The 24,266-nt window shown below is 46.1% G+C and overlaps 1 pseudogene; it reads left to right on the top strand.

Moving 5' to 3' along the window:
- LOC146195392 (uncharacterized) overlaps positions 1 to 23,999 on the top strand; it is a 53,034-nt pseudogene extending 29,035 nt beyond the window's left edge.
- The last annotated feature ends 267 nt before the right edge of the window (positions 24,000 to 24,266 follow it).

The raw sequence follows: 24,266 nt of genomic DNA, 5'->3' as shown, positions 1-24,266 counted from the left end.
TACCAAAACCTGCCTTATGTACCTCCCTGTTTACCTGAACCACTTCGAAACGCTTCTCCAGGCTTAACTTTCTTATGTCCTGATTAACTGTCACCACGTCCTTTTCCATCTTTCCGTTCACTCCTAGAACCTCTGGTACTGTGCATACAACTATCTGCGTCCGCTGTGCTATCTCCCTGATCTCGTCAACTCCCTTAGCTAAACTTTCCACCACTCCTGCAGCGTCACCATTTAGGACATCGTTTAGACCCGCGGCTACTAATACCATACTGCGCTCTGCGGAATCCTTCAACAGCCTATTTTTACTCTTTTTTAGTACATCCCTCATTGTTCTCCCTGGGAAGGCTCCAACCAACACTCTCTTATCACCCCTTACACCTTCCAAGATATCTCGCTTGCACCTGTTCATGTTAGAATCTCCGGCGATAAGCACCTGGGCCTTCTCTCTCCCTCTCCCAACTGTTGGCTTCTGCTTTCGGTTATCTGCGTCCTTATATCTGGGATTTTCATTCTTCCTTACTTCTTCCTTTATTTCCGGCGTCTTCGCTGCTTCTAAATAACTCTGACGGTTCGGATCCGCCTGACCTACTTTGCTTATGCTTTCCATGCCAGTGCTGGCCCCAGCCACGTGGTCCGCATTGGAATGTTCGTCCTTGATGGTTCCAAGGACAAAGTCGGCCCCTTTCTTTTCAATCTGAGTAAGCTGTCCAAGCAGTTTCTGATTCTCCGTCCTTAGCAAACGTACTTCATGTTCTAAATCCTCCACACAAGACACTAAACTGCCCCTTTCTTGATCAAATCTATCGAGACGTGCATTCAGTACGCAACATCGACAGAAAATGTCGCTGCCTTCCGCTTCACCTACAGAATCAAAACGCGTTTCTTTGCGATTAACCTGCGCCTCACACTGAGTACATTTTACCTTCTTTTGATTGCACATCTCAAGCGCTCATCGACTGAACTATAACTGTTACGAATTCTTAGAATATACAAATTGCGAAAAGAAGACACAAGAAACGACTAGCAAACACGCGTTAAAAACCAAATCTGCGAATGACAATAGCCTAGAAAGAAAAATATCTATCTAAACAAGATAGCTAAACAATGAACGCCAAGAAAACCTAGCTGCCGGCACGAAAAACCAGGCCGCTAGGACCAAGAGCTAAAATCTAATCTTTAGGCTGCACCTAACCTAACTAGCTGAAAAAGAAATAAGGTAATAAAAGAAAGAACTCATCTATTTGACGCTTCGGAAGCTCCCGCTGTCGCCAGTCCGTCCGTTTCCGGTAGCCACGTGCAATCGGAGCAGCGATGGAACACGCGTCCGCACCACACGGCTGTCAACTGTGAACTGTTGGACGTGTCCCCGAACAGTGGCGCCCTCAGCAGAAATAGCGGGCGCAACTGTAAACTCCCCAAGGACACGCTTGCCCATTGACGGCGGCGCGACGCAGGTGGCCGCACCCAGTGCGCTTCCATCGAGCGGCCGTGCCAGTGGTCACGGTATTGGTGCCATACTCGCACAGCAGCAGATGGGTCGCACTCGCGTCATTGCTTATGCCAGTCGCCTCCTTTCTGCGGCTGAACGAAATTACTCGATCACAGAACGTGAGTGCTTAGCCCTCGTGTGGGCCATTACAAAGTTTCGCCCTTACTTGTTTGGCCGCCCGTTCTCTGTCATCACCGACCACCATGCCTTATGCTGGCTTTCTACGCTGAGGGACCCTACTGGTCGCCTAGGTCGTTGGGCCCTCCGCCTTCAGGAATACACTTTTTCTGTCGTCCACAAGTCTGGCCGGCTGCACGCTGACGCCGATTGCCTGTCCCGCAACCCGGTAGATCCCCCACCTGCGAGCGAGTGCGACGATGACACATATGTATTGGCCATCTCTGACCTTTCAAACATTCCCCATGAGCAGCGCTTCAGTCCTAAGCTTTGCAGCATAATCAATCGCCTCAGCACTGAACACCTTGATGCTACCCTTGCTCTGTTTGTGCTCAACAACGGCCCCTTATACCGACGCAATATGCGACTAGATGGAACCGAGCTCCTGCTCGTAGTCCCCGAACACCTGCGTACCACCGTTCTTCAACAGCTGCACGACGCACCCACAGTGGGCCATCTTGGCGTATCTCGTACGTACGATAGCGTCCGCCGCCGTTTCTTTTGGCCAGGCCTCTATCGCTCTGTTTGTCGTTACGTTGCTTCTTGTGACCGGTGTCAGCGACGGAAGAAAACCTCGGCTATGCCTGCTGGATCCCTGCAGCCGATCGACATCCCAGTAGACCCGTTTTCCCGAGTTGGCCTCGACCTCCTCGGGCCTTTCCCACTTTCTGTGTCGGGGAATAAATGGATTGCAGTGGCCACGGATTATACTACGCGCTACGCTGTCACCCGAGCGATACCCACCAGCTGTGCAACTGATGTGGCTGCGTTTCTGCTCCATGACGTCATCCTGCTCCATGGTTCTCCACGCCAGCTGCTCACTGACCGTGGCCGTTGCTTTCTTGCGCGAGTAGTGGATGAAATTCTTCGGTACTGCTTCATTAAGCACTATTTTACCACCGCTTACCATCCACAAACGAACGGCCTCACCGAACGCCTCAACCGCACGCTTACGGACATGCTCTCTATGTATGTCTCGGATGATCACCGTGACTGGGATATTAATTTGCCGTTTGCAACGTTCGCGTACAATTCCTCTCGTCACGACACAATGGATTACTCACCGTTTTATCTTCTGTACGGCCGCGACCCTCCCCATCCTTTTGACAGCGTATTGCCTCCCACCGCTAACGCCAGTTAATACGTTCGTGGCCCCATCACCCGAGCTGACGCTGCCCGTTTATTGCTCGCCGACGACTGGCCTCCTCCCAAAATTCTCAAAAACGGCGCCATGATTCTCGCCACCGGGATGTCCACTACTTTCCGGGATCTCTCGTCTTGCTCTGGACTCCCGCTCGTAAAGTTGGGCTGTGTGAGAAGCTCTTGCCACGCTACGGAGGACCCTACCGTGTTTTACGGCCAGCCACTCCTGTGACATACGAAGTCGCCCCTGTACATCCGCCGCGACAGTCCTGTATGCCACGCATCGAGATTGTTCATGTCGCCAGTTCGTCCTAGTGCGCACCGGGACTGTGCTTTTCGTGGGGGGGTAATGTGACATATATGCCCTGCATCGCTGGACGTAAAAGAAGACAACGATCAGAAAGAGTGACACAGAAGACGGCAAAGTGGCAGCAACGTTCAGTGCTAGAAGAAGGTTAACGCTCCTGTGATTCTGTGCTTTGTGTGCTGCGTCATCCTGGACTAATCTTCGTGCACTAACCTTGCCACGTAACAATATGTTAAAAGTCGACTTTTTTCACTGTTAACCGGAGTAATTTATATGCTCCATATAATGACATTATTTGTCTACAGTTTGCAACTACTCTTTTTAAAATTATGTTCTACAAAGCATACTTGTGTCGTCTCGTACGTCTAACTCGCGAACAATTTGCAATTGAATTCCTTTTGTGATTTTGTTTCAGCTGCAAATAACGGATGACAGTTGTGACAATATAGGTGGCTGCAGGTATAACGTATAGCGCGAAAACCTGTAATATATGCGATGATATGTTTATTCACCGCAGTTCCTAAACCAGCTAGTTTGAAGAGACTAAATGAAAATAGATATGGATGCCTTCGGATAGGAACAGTAATCGTGGGCTGACGTCTCGACACAAAGGAATGACCCTTATCTTTGCAAGATGCGGCGTAGGTTTCCCGAAACAAAAAACTCCAGTACTAAAGTTGGAAATGCCTTTTTATAATTTCAAAAAGTTACTAGTTTGGAGACCTGCTGATTGCGCACTAAAATGTTTTCACCCATTGTTTTTTTCAAACCACGTTCTCACCACGTCTACGCAGCTTTTACTTGTATAAGAAGCGTTAGAGCTTGTTTCAGTGATGCACTTGATTTAGTAAAAAATCGCAAACTTTGCTTCAGGAGGAACGCGCTACAATAATGTTAATTTTCAGCCTTACATGCGTTACGTTGTTTGCACTAAAACATTTTGTCTTTATTATTTATTTATTTATTTATTTATTAGTACCTCACAGGCCCCGAAGAGCATTGGGTGAGGGGGGCAAATCGGTACAAGAATATCGTACAAGAACGCGGTACAAGTCCAATACAAGAAAGGAACACGAAATTTATACAAAACCGAGTTAAAATAACATCAGACACGAGACACGAAAAACAACGTTAAGAACAAATGAAACTGTTTTACATTTCGAACATCACTATGGCAATAGATGTATACATAGATGTTTTTTAAACTCACCAGGATCAATGAAAGAGATTATGTTGTCAGGAAGATCATTCCAGAGTTTTATTGCTCTAGGTAATGCAGAGGAATTAAACGACAGGATCTTCCCATATATCCGGTTGAAGCTGAGTTGATTGTGTAAGCGTTGTGAAGAGCGGAAAGGTGATGCCAGAGGTAACAACGAAGGACGGGTGTGAACATATTTATGGAATAAACACAGAAGTGAAATGGAGCGATGAATTTCAAGTATCTGTATGTCATTAAGGTTTTTAAGCTGGGATACACTTGCGAGGGGACTATAATTGCTAAAAATGTACCGGGCAGCTCTGCTTTGAATGGACTCGAGCATATCTATGAGATATTTCTGATGGGGAGACCCTATAGGTGAGATAAATTCCAGCTGTGCAGGTTATTATGCAGGTTATATTGTTAATTTAGGGCAGAATCTGGAGCTCTAAGCTGCTATGTGTGTTCTCTGCAACGCCACCAAAATTATTATGCTAGAAAGGGATTTGCGTATGATTGTAATTATAAAAAATTACCCTTTGAAAAATCATCTTCAAAAATATGGTATTGTTATTTATGGTCAAATCTGAGGAATGGAATAATATTGTTTACGAAGCGCAAGCCTATGAATACAGGAAAACAGAGGACAGAGAGATGGCCGATGACAGTGAGATGACGTTTAATGAAAAATGTTGCCGGGCCTAGCGCGAGCGCTCCTGTCCGCGCCACTGCCCGCTTCTTCTTCCTTGATGTCATCCATAAAAATATATTAATAAACTAGATTGAATACTACAGCACCTAGCAGTAAAAATATTTCAGGACAGAGAAAAAGTTCAGCCTTCACTTGCGTTATGCCTTGAAATTGACAGAAATAACGAATTAATACCATTTTATGCTATATTAAATATTTTCCGACAAGCAGGAAAGGGGTATATAAGCGCTGACAAGGCTTTAGATTTTACTTAAGGTAAAATGTAACTAATTCAGCAAATACTAAAAACGTTTTGATGCCTACTCCATAAGGGGGTGCCATATAAGCATAAATATAGAATAAAAACAGGCATATTTATATTTCTAATATTACATTTTGAAGAATTAAAATATTTACTAGCTTATATTAAGGAAGTAATTTGCATCATTTCAAGACATCTTGATAAAAATTTGAAGTTGCAGCAGTTTCTAATTTTAATCAGCTTTCCTTCTTTCACCATTTTTTTTTTAATTTTGTCCGATTTCAAAATAATTCGCAGAGAAAAATACAAAAATCTAGAGCTTCAAATTTTTCCAGAAATAACGGATGGAACCTAGATAATGTAGAGAAACAGTTTCAGTGCCAAGGTACTATTGAATCTTGCAGGAATGCAGGCTTAATTTGGCCATTATCAGGACAAGCACTCCGTTTTATATTTAATGTTATGTTTTTAAACAGTGTATTGCAACACGTTTTATCCCGTGATATTTTTGAGATACTGAAGATTCTTGAGAGGGATTTGAATGAAAATCAAAATGATGTTTTTTCAATTGCAGCAATTTTGCCCTTTTCTGCTGTTTTGAAATTTCGGTCGATTTTGATGCGTTGTGGAGAACTAGCGGTCTGGATCTCCAAATATTGTATGGTATTAAGAACGTGCGTTAGGAAGTGAAAACATATTTAGTGCTACCAACCTAATGCATCGTATGCCAGTATATAAGGTTAAAAATTGATATTTGTGCAGCGCATCGCTCCTGAACCAATGTTTGCGATTTTCTAATAACTTAACTGCATAAACAAAGCGGGTTTCTAAAAGTACTTGTAAAAGCAAAACCTGCATATATTTAGTGAGTAAAAATAGTAAATTGCAAAATCATGGTATCCAAACTAGCGACATTTTCAAATGGCAAAAACAGCGTTTTCTACCTCTAAAGGTATATTGTACTCTGTACGAATTTTTTTTTTCGACGAAACTACGCCATACCTTGCGTAACTAGTGTTAATTCCTTTGTGCCGAGATAATTGCCTACAACATATAAAACATTTTATTGGAAACGAAAGATGGCCATGGGACCTCGATTATGTTTCTTATCTAAGGCACCCATATACACTGTGGGAAAGCCAATATCAAGGGCTTATTGTTAAAATTCCATATTTCGAATGGTTGTGCCATCTAAGAAAATTTGAAAGCTAGGCACACCTTCGGTGCCGCCGGCCCTCACTTTCTTTTACAGCTGCACTTGCTAAGCTGAATTAATACGTTGAGTACTTTATTTTAGCCACGAATATAGTGTTGTTATGTGTCAGTTTTCAAGAAAGGCCGCAGTGAAGCGATTCTCGTAGTATTTGTAAGTGAAATTTGTAACGCTTACAAATTTATCCATGTACATAACCTCATTCAAGTTTTATTCAAGCTAGATTACAACTGCTGTGCCCGATCGATTGTTTGAGCCAAAGGTTAGATATAATCCATTTATATGGAAACCAGTGGCGCATTGCTGGCAGCCACTTAGGACAGCGAAGTAAATATTTATTTTGTAAATATAGAATTGAGGTTATTCGCTTCAAGTACTAAATATTCACTTTAAACAGTAATAGGACTTACAGATTGTTTCAATATTTGCGGTCAGAAACCTCGAGTTTACCTTTTTTTCTATCTGCCGAGAAATTCCTAGTTATGTAGATACGACACCGTTACCAGCAAATTCGCGCCTCTCAATTGTGCTGCTCTCAACATCACTTTGAGCGGACGAAACAACCTGCCGCTCTGATGGCTGGCCCCATGCATGATTAAGGGTGATATGCTGGTGATAGTTGCTTCGCGTCAGCCCTTTGGCGCACATGAAGGTGCGAGTTACAGTGAGCGCGCCACACTTTGTAGTGCGGATAATGACTACAAAGCGGTAAGGATATAAATAAGTGAAACATTATTTTTCAGGTGTAAAAACAAATACAGTCTTGTTGAACGGTTGTGCTGGCGCGGACGAAGAAACCATAAGCAAATTATAGGTGTACTGCTACACAGGGCTGTCGAGCCTAGAAAAGGCCCCAATTGTATTGTCCGGCAATCTGATTTTTGTATTTTCGGGGTTTCCTATTGTATCTGGGGAACAAATGGCAGACGTAAGGGTTCTTTATCGAAAATAATTAAACGTGGTTTGTGCCGATACTCTTCAAAGTAGCAACACCATATATTGTGTAAGTCATTAATCAGTAATTTAGGCAAATAATGTAAATTAAGGATTCCAAAAAAAAAAAATTTGTCTGTGGTGCTCGAGGTAGCTTCCAGCAATATGTTTCTGGTTGGTTTGGTTTGTGGGGTTTAACGTGCCAAAGCGGCTCAGGCTATGAGAGACGTCGTAGTGGATTACTCCGGAAATTTTGACCTCCTGGAATATGTATCTAGTTTCCTTTGGCTGCCTCTGAAGTGTGTTTTTTGTCCCTTGAATGACATTTGCTTGGACAAGCAGTATATGTGTAAAAATGTAGCACCCCATATATCAATTGACTTCAGATATCATCCAATGACTACATCACCACTGATCCCACTCAAGGTCTTTATATTCACATTAGCAGGCTAGAACATTAATATGAATACGGAATGAAGGCTGATATTTTCTTTCGTATATCTTCTAGGATGCCTGAGGAGAGGCAGAATGTACCTGAGTGACGTCCTCTCCAGAAAGATCACGGTAGCAACAAAACGATGGCTCGTAACAGTGAAGTAATTAGACAGCCGGCACAACGAGCAGGGAAGCGTGACATTTTCAACTCAACCTAGAAGCTGAACGCCGGAATAATTTGCTGCGAAGCCTCACAAACTTAGTAAGTTGTAACTGCCACTTGGGCTTTGAGGCTTTTTGGAATATTTAAGAAAAACCAATAAAAAGTGCTGTTTAAACCTGCGTTGATTCGCTGACTTTTTTAAGCTACATACGTATGGGTTGCTTTTCACCTGCCCGTAGAACACCATTGCTGATGCCACAAAGTTAGAGCCCGCTTGGAGGAGAAGATGCGAATATAAAAATACTGCCGCAGCGCTAATTTCGATGCACAATCGAACTGCACAAATTTTAACGGGTAAACCTTAGGCCATGGATGAGCAGACCCCGAATTATACATGGATAAACCACCATTGATTACGAAAAAGCATTTGACTCAGTGGAAACCTCGGCGGTGATGCAGGCATTGCGAAATCAGGGGGTAGACGAGCCGTACGTGAAAGTGCTGGAAGATATATATAGTGGCTGCACAGCAACCATAGTTCTGCATAAAGAAAGCAACAAAATTCCCATAAAGAAAGGTGTTAGGCAAGGAGACACAATCTCCCCAGTACTATTCACAGCTTGTTTAGAGGAAGTATTCAGAGACTTGGAATGGGAGCAGTTAGGGATAAGGGTAGATGGAGAATACCTCAGTAATCTGCGATTTGCTGATGACATTGCCTTGCTAAGCAACTCGGGGGATGAACTGCAAATAATGATTGATGACCTAGACAGAAAAAGTAGACAGGTAGGCTTGAAAATCAATATGCAGAAGACTAAGGTAATGTTCAACAGCCTCGGGAAGGAACAGCAGTTTACATTAGGTAGCGAAATACTGGAAGTAGTAGGCGAATATGTCTACTTAGGACAGGTAGTAACCGCAGATCCGGACCATGAAAAGGAAATAACAAGAAGAATAAGATTGGGATGGTGCGCATTTGGCAAGTACTCGCAGATTATGACTAGCAGCTTACCGGTATCGCTCAAGAGGAAAGTATACAACAGTTGCATCTTGCCTGTACTCACCTATGGGGCTGAAACGTGGAGGCTAACCAAGAGAGTTCTACTTAAGTTGAGGACAACCCAGAGGGCTATGGAACGAAAAATGGTAGGGGTAACATTAAGAGATAGAAAGCGTGCAGAGTGGGTCAGAGAAATAACTCAAGTTACCGACATTCTAGTGGAAATTAAGAAGAAGAAATGGACATGGGCAGGACATGTAGTGCGAAGAGAGGATAACCGATGGTCGCTGAGGGTAACAAACTGGATTCCAAGGGAAGGAAAGCGTAGCAGGGGGCGGCAGAAAGTTAGGTGGGCGGATGAGATTAAGAAGTTCGCAGGGGTCAAGTGGATGCAGCTAGCACAGAACCGGGTTAAGTGGAGAAATATGGGAGAGGCCTTCGCCCTGCAGTGGGTATAATCAGGCTGATGATGATGATGATGAAACCACCGGGCAGCGAGCACCGCGAGAAGTGGTTAGACCATGTGTGCGTAAGCCATGGCCCTTGCATGACCCTAGCGCTGCAGTAGGCTGACCAAGTAGGCCATACTCGTTGGCCCGAGGTCTACTGCCGACGTGGATAAACCACCGTGCAGCGAGTACCGCTGAAGTGGCTGGCCCATGTGTGGGTAAGCCATGGCCCATGCATGACCGTAGCGCGGCAGTAGGCTGGCCAAGTCAGCCATACTCATGGCCCAAGGTCGACTGCCGATGATCGGCCGTTCCTAGGCCATTGTGGGTGGGTGGCCTAGGTCAGCCCAATGAGTTTTAGTCGCCATATTGGCAAGGGCAGCGTGCGGGTCGACCATAGGCTTGCCGTTGGGAGGCTACGTAGCGATTATCACATACCTAGTAGAAAAACGAACACTCAACAAAATAAAAAAGGAAATAACATTGATGTTTCGGGCCCGTACGGTCCCTTGTTCTTAATGAAGGCGGATGGAGACAGGAAATGGCTTATGTACAGCTTGGGGGCTTAATCAGAGTGCGTAATATACGCGCGGATTAACCCGTGTCCGGTTTAAAGCATGTGTCGACGTTTGAATGTGTAGTGACTTGAAAACTAGTCTTGATGATAGATTCCTCTCCGTCGCTTGACTCAGGCGTTAGCAGTCTCGCAATGTTCAGTCAAGGCGTTTTCTTTTGTGTGACCATTGGCAACGTGATTATGATTCGGCTTCAAACGCCTAACAAAATTACCGGATTCGCCGATTATGCAGCTGCGCAATCATTACATGCAATCTTATAGCCAACTCCAGAATATCGATTAGATTTTACCAGGTCCTTCACTCCCACATATCTTTCTTTTAGTTTTCTTGATGGCACGTGGGTGATATGAACGCTATGTTCTTTAAATATTCTATTTCCTCGCTGACTCCTTGAGCCTACTGGATGCTTGCCCGCTTGCCTAAGCATCTAATCGGCCCGAGACTTGCGCATAGAGAAACATACTTAGTAAAGAGCGGACACATCCATAGGGCCCTGCGGCCGCGCAGCGCCAGCGCCCCGAGCGGCTGGTCAGATCGCTAATTTCGTCCTCCGAGATTTTCGGCACGTGATTTGTTTTGTTCCGGTTTCGATTTCGAACAAAATGCTTTCAATTATGACCTAACCTTAAGCTGTTAAAATATTCAACTACATCGTCTAGAGTTGCGCGCAAGTGCTTTAACGATGCCATACATACGGACGTATTAAAGTGGCGGATCGCAACCTCTTTACTGAAAATACCGGCAAGGTTCTCGCAGAAAATAAGCGTGGCTGACTTAGTTGATGCAGGTTAGAATAATGCGATCAGAGCTGTTGTTATTGTTAGTTTTTTGCCGTTATTGAGCCGCTTTTCTCAGTGGCGCACAAGAAGGCAGTGGTTCCATACAAAAAAGTTTATTTTCTTGTTTACATATTGAATGGCACAGAAAGAATACTGGATCACACACTTTATAAAATGCATCAGATTACAAAGAGCAACAAAATTGAAGATATGGTGAAGCACGCGGAACAGTGTCACGATGAAGAAATTTCGCATACTGGCTGTGTGGTTTGCCTCTAAAACATCACCCGTGAAAACAACCGAAAAGGAGTTGTGAACTGGTAGACACAAATAAGGAGGAAGAAATGCAGGCACAGCCCGCGCGGAATTTCTATGAAACAGCCTTGATAAGTAGGCTGCTCAGAAATTTAAACGCACCACACTGACTACATAATAGAAACCCAGTGCTATGCTTATATACATGATCGCGGACAAAATTGCCCTCTGCCCGTATGGCAAAGGAATTACAGGGAATCCACTGTTAGCGACTAATAGCAGTATATGTCGTCCAAATGCACGCCCCGAACAGGCAGCAGCGCTTTTTAGACCACATAATAGAACATGACTACATAATAGAAACCCAGTGCTATGCTTATATACATGATCGCGGACAAAATTGCCCTCTGCCCGTATGGCAAAGGAATTACAGGGAATCCACTGTTAGCGACTAATAGCAGTATACGTCGTTAAAATGCAGGCCCCGAACAGGCAGCAGCGCTTTTTAGACCACAACGAGAATGCTTTAGTCATGACAAGGAATTCGGCATGTAAAAATGGTGCTTACGAAGCGGCAAAAGCACATGCATTTTGCAAACACAGCGAAGTAAATACCATTCACAAAACTATTCCAGATGCGCAACACACAGTTCTTGTACTGCCGAATAAAAGTTAGTGTTAAGATACATCTGATCACCGAAAAATTCTTGTCTCAAAGCTGTCTTAGAAAAATAAGCAATCGAAGGAATGCACATGTTCTTCAGAAAAACACGACCCAAAAAACATACAGTAACTGCACACTAAAGGTGTTCACACCTCCTATTCTATGTTACACGTGCAAAATACGTTCACGTTGCCCAACAAACATTTTGCTAAAAGCGTTCTTAGCTCAAAAAATGAGCAAAAGTATTTCTACAGACAAAAGGAAAGAAGTTACCGGCCAAACGAGGTGACGCATTGAAAAGCACAGTGAGGTGGGCGTAACCGGCGGCACATGACCGGCTCAGCAACGACGTTTATATGGAAAGAGCAAGGAAAGCATACGCTTTGATGCAAGCCGGTGTACGTATGATAAGCTATCCACCTTTGAGGTGGAGGGAAAGCGAACAGCGCTACGCCGCCTCGCGGGTGGTCAGACCCTTACTTGCTCAGCCGCGAAAAGGCCTGAGTGTCCGTTCATTACGTATGTTTCTCTATGAACGAGGTGCTCCGTTGCTGTTGATTTTCCCAATCTTGCACAATAAGGCGAGTTTCTTCGGAGGCGAAAATACGACGGTTGGATTTGTGCACCACAAAATTCTGTTCAGGGTATTGGCAATCTTATGAATGTACGGCATTACAATGACACGCTTTCTTTGATCTAGCAATGGAGCAATTGCATCGTCGCATAAACAGCATTCGCTGCCAGTGCACTGTAACACAAATTACGCGGCGTATCCAGAAATAGTGCTTTTCGTTCGTAAAAGTTCGAGAGCTATACAAAATGCGCTTGAAAATGTGTTCACTCATCCCAGCTCCGCAAGTAATACGACCGAGAGCGTAATGTTTGCGTTCACTTCGCGTTAACAAGCCACTTTTCATTACTGACTTATATTTCGACATAAAAGCACTTTAAACGATAATGGCGCATCATCATGAATGTTCTGATTATCGCAACGATTGCGTATTCAGGTACAGGTAAAATGTGTTGGTTAATGCATAAACGTTTAATAGTTCACTTAGTGCAATGTCGTATATGTTTCGCGCTACATTTTTGTGGCCATGTATAGGCCCTAAGTGCCAAGTAAAGACGGGTATGATGAAACTCAGGTTCGAGATTTAATGAATAAGACACGGCGCTCCAAGCGCATGGTGCGTGTATTTATTGGTCTATACTCTGTGTATCTTAAGCACCTTCTCTAAATAATTGTCCTTATACTCCGCGCTCGCTTAATCGCATTTCGCCTATTTTTGATTCTATACGCTATGAAGCCCGATTTGTCACTAGACGGTTCGGGTAGAGTAATTATTTTATACAGCTCAAACTGATAAATGTACACACGCTATGAAAAGGGTCATCCCTACGATCCAATTCAACATTACGGCTAAACCCGTGGGGGATGCTTTAAACGTCGAAGAGTTTATTTGAGCATCGCCCCTCATTCAAATCGCGAATTCAGTCGAAAAGGGAGAGCTGCTCCTGACCCTTTGGCGCTGGGGATGGTAGGCCTCCATAATCTGCGGCAGGAGCTCGCTTTCCATCGTCGTTTGTACCGTCTTTGCCAAAAATTACCAGGCAGCAGGGTTTGCTTCCCACCCTTGTTTAGGGCCCTTGATTCATCCTAAAAGGCATCCTAAATTGGCCCTCACAGATAAAGGCGAGTGGGTTTCTTCCCCTACAAGTAATTAGACTTTGAGATGTGCCATAAATACTGCACTACATGGCTAAGAAGCAAACCGTGTAGCCTGGTTCCTTTTTCCTTTTGGCAAAGACAGTACCTATTGTAGGCCCTAATTGATCCTGCCACCGCTTCGGTGGCGGACGGCGGCGGTTGCGACGCGCGTGTTTCTATTTTCCTTTTCTTTTTTTAGCGACAGGAACACTACGTCAGCCACTTCTCATTTTGGCCTCTATCTCCCTTTCGTCGTGGTCGCGCTGCCTTTGAACAGTTGCCTAGCAACCACCACAACTGGCGGTGCCGCTGGGCCGGTCTGCTCATGAAGAAAGAAAAAAAAAACGTCTGCACCGGGAATCAAACCACCATCTCTCGGATTTTTTTTCCTTTATTGCATGGAAATATTTGAAGACCGATTTAACCAGGTCGCATCCCACAACATCTGACACACAGTCGCACCAGCATCGAGCTCTCACTTTGCCCACACATCAAAATTCCGGGAGACAGATACATGCATCAAGTGAAGGTAATCAAGTAGGAGGTCGAGCCCCCGCAGCGTGAGTAACGCATCCTAATTCTCCTTCTCTTGCGTGAGGAAGACAGTAGCACAGCTTGCTGGGCAGCAGCACTAACGACTACCACTTAGCCCTTACTCATGATTAAATACTCATAAGTAATGCCAATGACTGGCTATGCCGTCATCACAAAGTGCTGTCATAGGCTGTGACGTCATGACCGGATGTGACGGCATGTGGTCATAATGTCAGGACTGGTTATGAGGTCACAAGACGAAGCTCACCTCGCCAGCTGTTGTGCACTCCCATAGAAAGTAGCTTCTTTGTGGACGTTGTAATTGGTGAGCCTAGAGCCCTCTTTATGCACCGTCGAATGAGAGATGCTAATCTTCTCTTCTGGTTCAACCTGATATTTAAGAACGGCGTAGCATAGCTCCCGCCACCTATTACACAAGCTTGGGTTAGTTTAAGCAAGCTTCTGTCAAGCGCTCATCCTTTTAGCGCGATCCTTCTAAATATGCCAATGGGTGAAATAGCGGAGACTGTCAGAATTTCGCAGCTGGAAAGCTTAAAGGGGTCATGCAATGCTTAAAATGGAATAAAGCAGATCGGTCGAGAGATAGGTACTCCCTCACAGGTCAATTCACCGCAAGAATGTTTTAGCTAGCTTCATTAACACCAAAGATATTGGCGATTAAAAATGGCGCTCCTCCTCGCTCCCCTCAACTCAACACTCGGCGACACTAGAAAAAAAACGAAGAAAACAGCTCAGGAACTCCGCCCCGCTAGCCCCGCCCATGAAGCGTCATCGGGTGACGCTCGGTTCTCAGACTTCCGGTCGTCGCGCCTGTTTTCCCCGAGCGTCGCCAATGCATTCACGGTCTCTGCCTTTCCCGTCCCGTCTGCGTTTGCATAGCTTTCAACCTTGTCTGCTGTCTTCCTCGACCGCCGGTTTCTTCAGTTTCTTGACCTCTCGGAATTGTGTGCGACAGCAGCCCGAACGACTCGGGTCGTTCGCGAGCGCATACCTGTAGGTGGGAAGCTGCTGTCCACAGATACCGGCGGCCGCCGCGGAGGGAGCACTTTCCTTCATATCCCTGTCCCATTCAGCGCAAATTAGCGTGCACTCCTGCCGAGCACGGCTTTCTACAAGACCGCTTTCTTCTCTCGCGCTGCCTGGGTCAGTCTCTTTGGTACCGTCTTCTGCGGTTTGACCAACGGCGGCCGGTGACCCCTTGCGGAGTTGGCGCGATAGCATCGACTCTGCATGGATGCTGGCAGACGACTGAGCGTGCGAGTTGCCCGCGTGCTAACTTATGTCGTCGTCGCTTTTAGTCCGGAGCTCCTTTCATTATGGTCGGCGAGAGGCATCTCTTGTGTATAACGAATGGAATGTATACGCGTACGTATCACCGACGAGAGCACGAACTGATTATCGCTACAGAGTTTGGATATCGGATGACAGGTGAGCACGAATTATTTTTCCGCGAATCTTAAAATTTAGATTAACAAAAAAGATAGTATAGTGTTTTTTTTTTTTTTTTTTTGACGTCCTTTCGCACATCGTTTAGGAAGTGCCAATGCGCAGCGTGCACGCGTGTTTATCTCATGTGTACGCATCGTCCGAGCCAGAATCGACGGCGCAAAACATCAGCAAAGCAGCTCGGCACATTCAGTTCGGCAGCGCAGGTTGTCACTGATTTTCGCAGCGATACGCAAGAATCGCGTACATGAGCTTGCGAGCGGCTACGCTAGAGACGCAGCGAAGCGGGTGATTCCAAAACGCCGTCCGCCGTGGTTTAGACGCAAATAAGGCCTAGGTACGACCAGGGAGCAGCGCACAATCGGAGTGCCGTCGGCCGCAGCGCTCGCGGACGGCATCTTTGCGGTAACCTGGCGACATCCGGTGCTGCACATAAGCGGTGCGAATTTGTGTACTAACGCGATGAAGCTGAGGACAGACCTTTTTTGACGCACGTTTCATTTACACGAAGGTTGATGCTGCCTTTTTAATCGGTACGGTGTTGAATCGGACCTGCTCGTGCTCTTTTCGCACTGCTGCACCGACGCGCACTTTCAGTCGGACGCACATCGTTTAAGAAGTGCCAATGCGTAACGTGCACGCGTGTTTTATCTCATGTGTACGCATCGGCCGAGCCAGAAACAACGGCGCAAAACATGAGCAAAGCAGCTCGCCACATGCAGTTCGGCAGCGCAGGTTGTCACTGTTTTCCGAAGCTACACGCAAGAATCGTGCACAGGAGCACACGAGCGACTACACTAGAGACGCAGCGAAGCGGACGATTCTAAAACGCAGTCCGCCGTGGCTGCGATGCAAAAGAAACAAGGCCTAGCGACGGGCAGGGAGCAGCGCACGACCGGAGTGCCGTCGGCCGCAGCGCCCGCGAATGGCGGCATCGGGTGCTGCACTTAAGCAGTGCGAATTTGTGTACTTTCGCGATGAAGCTGAGGGTGCACCTTTTTTTGACGCTCGTTCCATTTAATTATCAACACGCCGCACAAATGGTCGATGCGGCAAAGACGAGATGGGACTACAGTATGCTGCTGTGCCGTCGGTCGGTACATGAAGGTTGATGCTGCCTATTTAATCGGTACGGCGTTAAATCGGATCAGATAGTGCTCTTTTCGCACTCCTGCACCGACGCGCACTTTCAGTTGGACGCCACCACCTTTTCTGTTAACATCGCGAACCGAAGCGCCAAGCTCGGGTTCACGCATGCATTGCAGCACTCGAGCAGACGACTTTCGCAGCTACCGGAAGTGTGTCAGTGACGTAGTCGCCGTCGCGGCTGCAGCCAATGGCAGCATGTCGTGGCCTGTCACTCTGTGACTTGTGACGTAGGTAGTCACGGCAGAATAGTCCTAAATCTCGCCGCCACGCGGAAATAGCGCAGCCCACGAATTTCAAAAAACGTTGTTTTTAAAAATTAATAATAAATCGCTGGATTTTTTTCGATGAGTTTTACTTTGGACGAATGCTCGGAAGCATTTATTCTACATATTGAAAACGTTTGTCAGTGACCTTTCTAGCTCTTTCATGCCCCCTTTAAGTCGAACGACTACGGGCAGAACTTTACTCGAAATTATACTCCTTTAGTTAGAGAATTCCTTTGAGAAATTTAGCTTTATGTCTGAACATTTCAAACTGCTCCTAACGTTTGCTTTGAGATTTTTTTTTTGTGTGTGCGATACGGGACCCTTAGCAACATCGGAATAAAGTTTGTGAATTCGGCCGATGAAGCCATATGCCTATAAGAGAGCGGTTATGACACGATGTAACGGCGGGTGGCGCAAAATGGCTCATGTAATGCATCGTGGCGCGTTCCATTGAGCCCATAGTACAATAGCTTGCAAAGCAAACAGAATGAAAAAAAAAGAAGGTAATGAATATATTCAAGTTATTTATCAACCGATGCAGCATATAACTACAGTAAAGCAGGGCTCAAAAAAGCAAATGGGCAATTAGCGCTTGTTTGTAGGAGGCACTTGGCGCGTGTACGCTTTAGTTTCTCCCAGATGGCTACAAACTCATCAATGTTTTCGCTTGTACATAAAGGCCAACCTCAACGTTATATTTCAAGCCGCTGTAAAATAATATCGGCAGGAGCTGAAAAAACGAATCGCCACCGTGAACATTACCAATCCTCGCAGCGACGCATGAGCAGTCGGAACTCTTAGCCCGGAAAAGCGTTTGAAACCGCACGCTAGGCGGATTTAGTGAGGCCCATATAGGCGATGCACGGAGCGTATACCAGAAGCCGCTCTAGGGAGAAGTACAGCTTAATTTAACAATATTAGTATTGACCGCAAGGGCATGCCTTACACTACGGGCTGTTATCCCAGTCAGCATTTGGGAAGAATTTCACTTATTGCCTTAGAAAAGAAAAGCTGCCATAAATCTTTACTTCAATATATATTTGGACTTCATAGTGACTGTAAAGTTTATTTCTTATATGTAATTACTACAATGAATTATGCCGTAACACACGAAAAGTAATATACGGCCACAATTACAAATACGTTAAAACACAGTTTATCACTGACATAATAAAAACAAAGAAATACTTTTCGGCTTATTATGAACAGATTAAAAATGTGCATCCAAAACAATGGCTTCGTATATACTAAGTAATAGTAATTTATCCATGACCTGTTTTGAAGCAAGCATAAAGTATACGAATGTTGTGTCTGAAATGGTTTTTCTGTTATCCTTAAAATAGATTTGACTTCGGTAAATATATTGCCACGAACGATTCAAATTTTTATTTGTTCTTGTTTATCATCCACCGGCATTCGCCCTTATGACGGTGATTCTAGAGCGCAGATCGATTCTGTCCTTTGTTTTTGTCCATGCTCATGTCGCACGATGCTGCTTTATCATTGTTATTTGTCTAGCAAGATGCGTCGAGAGGAATCTAGAAGATTCCTGACACTCGCTTGTGTTTCGGCAATGTTCCACATACGCTAGTCACGGTGTGCGGGTGTATCTCGGTGCTTCCTTGCCGCCTTTAAATTCAGCGTTGCTTCCTTGCCGCCTTTAAATTCAGCTAAGGCGCGTGCGACGGGAATTAATAGTTCGACGACCGACGAACACGATTGTTATGATCGCCACGGCCGATGTTTTAGTTTTTTTGGGCGCAAGTCAGTCCAGTAAAGAGTTTCATTAGAATGTAAAGCCAGTAACTTTATTTGTAGCTACAAGGTTTGGGGGGTCACCACAACGTGACATCTGGTGAAGGTGCTGCCCTTTCAGATCCAGCTTACCTCTTCAAGCGAAGACCTCGGTATAGTTTCTGTCGCCTAGGGGACCAGCCCAGAGGTCACTGAGCCAGCGGGCGAATTCAAGGGCTTCAATCTGAACATGGTCGGCTGCCGGACCTCGTTTTCTCAACATCGACAAGAGCCCAGTCTACTGCACCGGTTGTCTTCGTTCAACGCCGAGATCCCCCAGCTTCCAAAGACTGCCCAATGAAGATGCGGAAGAATTGAGATACCTTTTCGACCGCGTGGCATCATTCAATGGCTGGAACGACGCTTCAAAACTCAGTGAAGTCTTCTTTGGTCTTCAAGGACCTGCGGGAAGCCGGGTCTAAAATATGGGTCTTCATTGAAGGACTAGGAGATATTTAATGCGGAGATTTTGACGGCCTTTGCAAGTTCCGTCTGGAAAGAAAGAGCCAATTAAGGCACTCCTCCAGTCAAGAATTGAGCTCCGAATCTCTCTTCTACTTCGCCAGACTCCAAAAAGTGTTGCCGGGTTCTACAAGGAAGCAACGAATATTGAAATACCATAGAAGCAAAGACGCGACTCTACAACTGCCCTCTTGAAACGCTATTTCCATGCCACTACTACACCACCCCTCATCCGTTCAACCGTTCGTGAAAAAGCGCGCCGACTCCTGCCATCGCTAGCGCAGCCGCAGGTTGCATCGCTCACGGACGTCGTCAGTGAGGAAGTCCAGCAGGCGCTGGCTGTTCCTCAAGCGATGGCTCCAGCACAAGAAGCAACAAAGATGATCTACGCTTCTGCATTACATCGTCATGCGCCCCGACGTGACTTTCCAAGTCCTCGCTGCTACCGTCCTGTTCCTGATAGCCACCCCTTGGCCGCCGCCTGCCAAGCCTACCGACGACCTCCAAGCCCTAGGAAGTGCGACGCCTGGAGGGTTGCGAACAACCAGCCAGGATGCTTCGACTGCAGTGAGGCTGGCCACAATCTACACCACTGCCCGTACCGGCCAACGCACGGATTTGCAGTCGGCGCCCCACAACCACGCCCTGGTCAACGACCGCAAGAAATCGAGAACTATCCGCGTAGCGGTGAGTGGCGCCACCAAGCCGTCGGTTCAGGTCCCCGTCGCCGTACAGTGCCCGTTTTAAATCGCCATGTCGTAACTATGATGATAGAGTGCGTGGAAGATACCGCAGCTCCCGTAAGGGAAACTAAAGGTAGCAACGACAGGAGGTGAGGTTGCTTCACAGCGAACTAACGAAGATCCTCCACTGCTGACATCAAGTAACAATGACGCCGCTATTACGTCGGCGCTCCTTATAAAGATACTGCCTCTTACGCTGTTGTGTGAGCTAAAGTCGTTTTTTGTGGGCAGCCCCGATCGAGCTGGGCGTTTTTTTTTTTAAATTTCCCACAAAACACCAATTTTGATATCATGCGGCACACCCGTCTCGGCAGTGTGAACGAAAATGTCACTGCAAAAAAGACAGCTCACAGCCGGTGGAGATATTACCAGACGAAGGGCAACCTCGAGAACTATCGTCAGGCTAAGAACAACGCCAAACGTATAGTAGCCATCACAAAAAGCAATCGCTATGAGAAACTGATAGCCGCAGCTGATGACAAAAAGCATCGCTTCGCTAAACACCGAGCAAGAGTAGCCAAAGACTTCGAGCCTCACTGTTTGTGCATCAAAGACCAAGATGGCTCGCGCCTGACCAATTGTCGGCTTATACTCAAGAGGTTGCATGAAAATTCTAATCTCATTTAAAACGAGGATTTTCTCCACCCGCTATTCCCGAGGATCTGCCTGTCTACGGTCCCACCGATGCTATAAGCAGCTATCCGTGCTATGAAATGGAATAAAGCGACCGGTCCAGTTGAGGTCCCAGCCGAGTTTCATAAATGCGGAAGAGACATACCAACAATTCCTGGAGTGCAGCGGCTCACGAGCTTGTTTGTCAAATTCTAACGGCCGAATGGATGCCCACAATGTGGCAAAAGCGCATCGCTGTGCCCATATTAAAAATGAGGGGACCCTGCGGACTGTGGAAACTATCGACTCATCCGCCTCCGTCCCACATGACGAAGGTCTTCCAGATGATTCAGGATGGTCAAATTCAGGCAATCTCTAACATACGACCAAACACATGCCGGTTTTTGCGTGGCACTGGTAGGACCGACGCTATTTTTGCTGCCTGTCAGCTGATGGAACAATACCGGGAATGAAACGCAAACCCCTTGACATATTTTTCCTTGACCTGGAAAATCCGTTTATAGAGACTCCCACATACAAACTAGACTGGCACTGCGCCTTCATGGTGTCTCCGAGTCGCTCCTGCACCTTGTGATTCTAATGTACGATAAGGCTGGTAATCGCGTGATATGCCCAGCTGGAATTTCAGACAGCTTCCCGATCACTGTTGGCATCCAATGGGGCTCTGCTCTGTCCCCTCTGCTATTTGCTAGGGGATAGACACCATAACTTGTGACCTACAGAGGGACATACCATGGACAGTACTATGCGTGGACGACGTGATGCTCGTATCACGCGCACGGCAAGACTTGCTGGAGTGGGCGAAAGCTTGATGTGAGCAACTTGCCGCATACGGGCTGAGATTAAGTTTAAAGACTGAGTACCTGGAAACGAGCTTGATTCCAGGCAATATCTACGTCAACAGCTGCCGACTGCCAAAGACTGCCTACTTCCGATAACTTGGATCCCTCCTGGGTGCCGATAGATTCGCGGACTGCGACGCCACAATGTGCATCTGCGGGGCGTCTCTGAAATGGCATAAAACATCTGGAGTTATTTGATTTAGTAGCCTTCCCCGTCTACTACGCGCGTAGATTTACAAAACAGTTGCTCGTCCAGTAGCTATGTAATCCATGGAATGCTGGCCATTCATTGTGGCCATCGAGAACGAGCTGCAGACTCGGAGATGAAAATGCTCCGCTGGATGGATGACTCCACCCTCATGGATCGACAACGTAATGAGGACATTCGATGTCGATGGGCTGTTGCTCCAATCGTTGATGAAATTCGGGAAAGTCGTCCGCGCTGGTACGGACGTGTCCACCACGCAAGCAATGGAACCATGGCAGCAACTAACTTCAACATTAAGCTAGACGGCAAACGCTCAATTGGCCGCCTGAAGATGCGCTGGCTGGACGCTGTGAAACGCGAACTGGCCGCAATTGGACTAGCGGCCACCACACTGGATTATCAGAATCGCCCATGATGGAGGAAGCTGATCACGGCCGCCGACCCCAAACCGTGATAAGGGGTTGCTGATGATGATTACGCCTGTCTTCATACCTTATCAAGGCCGATGTCAAACACAACCAGCATTTCACTGAACGCATCAAAGTTCACCAGCGTTCTGTAATTTGTTTACAGGAAAAAAAAGGCGGAGTATCAATCACTCGCGGAATCGCGCTATTATAACGAAATATAACAGTGTTTGACGATCTGGGGTGTGGCGCAATGTAAATAGAACAAAACAGGGCTGAAGGGGCAGCCCTACTGCAACAAACACGCTGCAAGCTAATGGGAGCCCCCGGACTCTTCTTTACGATCAATCTTGTAATGTAGTTTTGGTAACCAGGGCCTAGCCTTTGCAGATAACTAAGTTAAATAATCAATCGTCCTTTTATAACAATCATCTGGTGGGGACCAACTATGTCCTTAATCACGGTCTGCAACCTTCTAGCTAGTACCTTCACAAAAAAATTGTATTTATGTTTGTAATAGCTATTGGTCTGTAGGCTGTAACCAGTCGTAATTTACCTATCTGATCCGTTTTATGGATGAGAACCGTGTGTAATGAAGCATGTATGATAGAGGCAGAGAATTAACGTTTAAGGCGTCGTTAAAAATCAAGCTCCAGTAAGGGGTAATTGTATGCTTGGAGTGTTCGTAAAAACCCGCGCAGAACCCATCTGGTCAAAGTGATTTACCGGGGGTTCACCCGTAAGTTCCATTCTCGACTTCTGTATCACATGTCTCTAGTTCTAATCAATCTTATACTTCAGCTCCAGAAACGTATCATTAAATGTGCTAGTATCTATTACAGGCGACGCGAAAAGAGGCTGGCAATGTTCCCTGAAAGCCGCTTGGATGTAATTGTTGTTTGCTGGCAAGATCCCGCATCATTCTATTTTCTCGATGTTTTATCTTTCAGCATTTGCTTTTTCCAAACCTAGTGCTCGCTTTGATGGCGCTTTTCCTACGGTTGTGTCCTGCCCTTGCCCTTACTAATGCTCCCCGATACCGTTCTCTCCATTAATTCTAGTTCTTGTTTTATTTTCCTTATATCTTCCATCCAATTCCCTGGCGCTAGAGATTTCTGTTGAAGAAAATTTAGTAGCATTGTTCTTAGCTCCGTCTCTTCTGTTTTTTTCAAACCGTATATAGATAGCCCTATTTATTGCTTGCATGTTTAAATTTTCTTTGCAGAGCTGTCTCTGTTGCCATATATGCATGTTTTCCCGTCTACTTTACCAATCTCCTCTTGTACTACAGGGGTATAGCATTCATCCCGAAATAGCTTATTATAGAATTTCCACAATTCCCACGAAAAAGAATTCCCTTACTTTTTATTCAATATGGAGCATTCAACTAAATAGTCGTCTGAAAATTATGTCGGCACTACTTTCTAATTATTACATCTAGATGCACTGTCGACGGATGCATTAATGCGGTCCAGCCGAGCATGGCTAGAGCCCTGGAATCTCGTGTACATCATAGCACGACCTCATTCGAGACACTCCGCCGCATCTTCCAGTTTACTAATTTTAGTTATTCGCAATAACACTTGTGTACTTTTGTCTCGGTAACCGCGGTTACTTTTTTATCACGCGTGCTGAGGACATAATTATATTCACCCATACCTACAAGCTGTCTCTCTGTGCAGAGGCGCTCTTCAATACGTTGAATAAATACTGCTAGGTCGTCAGCCTCATTAGGCGCATATAAGCGCTGACAAACCGCCACTCAGTTCCATTCAGCATACAGCCGACAAACTCCACAACATCCACAAAGAATGATGAGCCTGAACTTCTAGCTTAGGCTATTTCTTAAAGAACAGACTACAGCTACCTGAGGTGCGTACAGCATGGCTAACTACAGCGATATTCCTAGACGTAAAGCGTCACACCACGCCCCCGGTCTCTTTGTCGCCGTCAGGTTTCGTCTACTGCAAAGCGAGTACAACTATGGCTTGCTCCAATAAAAGTCGATATAGTTGGCCTTGCTTTCTCATTCCTGCCAGACCTCTGACGTTTAAGGTGGCGACTTTCAAAACTGGTGCAGGAGCCATTTCTACATAAGAAGAAGCAACCGAGTGCATGGTGCTTACCTCTTGCATCTAGCACACGGCTACGCGTTACCGCCGTCGCCGGCGCCGTCCGGCGCAAGCACCTGACTCTGCTCAGGAGGCGCCTTGTCACCGGCACGTTTCTCGGTCGAGATGCTAGGCCGCGTCCGCAATGTGGACCGCCTGGCTAGAGACGCCTTTGCTGGTGGCTCTTTGAAGCCAGACGCTCC

This window comes from Amblyomma maculatum, chromosome 3 (genome assembly GCF_055883805.1).
Source record: "Amblyomma maculatum isolate TAMU_Amacu chromosome 3, ASM5588380v1, whole genome shotgun sequence".
NCBI lineage: Eukaryota > Metazoa > Arthropoda > Arachnida > Ixodida > Ixodidae > Amblyomma > Amblyomma maculatum.
Note: the sequence above shows the minus strand (reverse complement) of the source record. Positions and strands in the feature narration are given on the sequence as shown.